This window comes from Austrofundulus limnaeus, unplaced genomic scaffold (assembly GCF_001266775.1).
Source record: "Austrofundulus limnaeus strain Quisiro unplaced genomic scaffold, Austrofundulus_limnaeus-1.0 Scaffold1185, whole genome shotgun sequence".
Classification (NCBI taxonomy): Eukaryota; Metazoa; Chordata; class Actinopteri; order Cyprinodontiformes; family Rivulidae; genus Austrofundulus; species Austrofundulus limnaeus.
The window spans coordinates 34,638-36,404 of NW_013953587.1; positions in this window are offsets into that span (position 1 = coordinate 34,638).

Below are 1,767 nucleotides of genomic sequence, written 5' to 3' on the forward strand. Positions count from 1 at the left end.
GGGTCCTCCGGAGGACCCGGCCTGTCGTTCTGGACACAGCCGTGGTGTGTTTGAGGAAATGGGGAAAATAGGTTTCATGGTGCAGTCACGCACTTCCTGGTCACAAAACGTTCTCTAAATGCGCACCAAATGTGTAAAAATGCGCACATTATGGCAAAAATTATTCATCATTTAATCTGGTTTTAACATTACTTTTATAAAGTTTGAAGTCCGTGCTGTCCAATACAACTCACTGTTTTTTATAGAAGCCCTGTGAAAGCATCACAGCTTTGCCGATCTCAGAGGATTAAAAGAAAAAAAATTCCTGTTTCCGCATCGTGATCCGGAACATCACCAAAATTTAACGGTGTGTCACTTTGGCCAGTACACACATGTGGTAAAATTGTCGAAAATCCGTCCAGAAGTTTTTGAGTAATGTTGTCCACAGACAGAACGACAGACATACAGATGAACATACATGACTGAAAACATTACCTCCTTGGCGGAGGTAATAAGTCAGAAGTTTTAACATAATCAAAATGCATCAATAATATTTTTATATTCACATTGCAGCCCTTGAATAATCGTATTAAATAGTGAGATGTCTAAATGCTTCCACCTCTAGTTATAAAGCATACAAAGTAATTTTAAAATGACAATTACATTGATTTTTATAAGACGTGTATAAAATAAAAACTAAAGACAGAGCACAAACTGGAAACTGTCATCGTTTGTGTTCACATTCCTCCAGCTGGTGTTTATCAGAAACACAGAGAGGAGTTTGGTGCTGCCAGCCAACCGGGTCACTAATGACGGGTCACTAAAGACCACACGGCCAATTAGTAGAACAAAAACAACAACCAGATTCCCTCCCTCCTCCCACCGTGAAAACAAGCATTCTTCATGGTTATTGATGGGAAACTGAGGGAAAAATATCAAGCAAGGTTTGGGTTGGGAGACGTGCTCAGAAGATGAAAACCATAAATGTAGAGTTTTTGTTTCTTCTGGTTTAAAGCATTTTCTTAAATAATAAATGTCATTAACATTTTTAMCTGATAACCTGCAAGATTTTAGCTCCTGATTTGCTTTGTCCTTAACGATTACGCAACAATTTCAAAACACCCACCTACAAGTCTGCATGTGTCGAATCAGACCGTGACACAACCCAAAATCAAACAGTTAATGCTACCCGAYAGCTATAACGCCTCATTTTAACACAACTGTTGTCATGGTAATGTGACGCATTACAGTGTGTACACTTGAGAGTGTGTATTTACTGAAAACAGGGTGGTAGAATGGTTTGACGTAACACGTTCTCACTTTGACTTGTCACATATTGATGCTTTTCCAAGGTTCCCTCTGCATCTCTGTGTCGGGTACCCACTTCACGTCACTTATTGACGCACCAGGCATTTCTCGGTTCCCTCGGCGTCCGGGTTTGACACTTTGGGATGCAAAATATAGGGGTCGTTGAGTTGGGATCCGTGGTTAATATTTGGGATCAGGGTTTATGGTTAATTTTAGGTTGTGGGTTCAGGGATACGATGTCTAGGGCGAATATTAGGTAATTTTAGTCTTTGGGACACATAGTTCACGTGAATTTCCTACAATTTCTAAAAATGGTTAGTTTTAGGGATCAGGTTGGATGGTTAATTTTACGTACTAGGGTCTAGGGGTGTAAGAAAATATCGATACACTGAAATATTGCGATATTTCATTTCCCGATACTGTATCGATATTCTAAGTCCCTGTATCGATTTTTTTTAAAGATTTAAAACGTCAACTTTC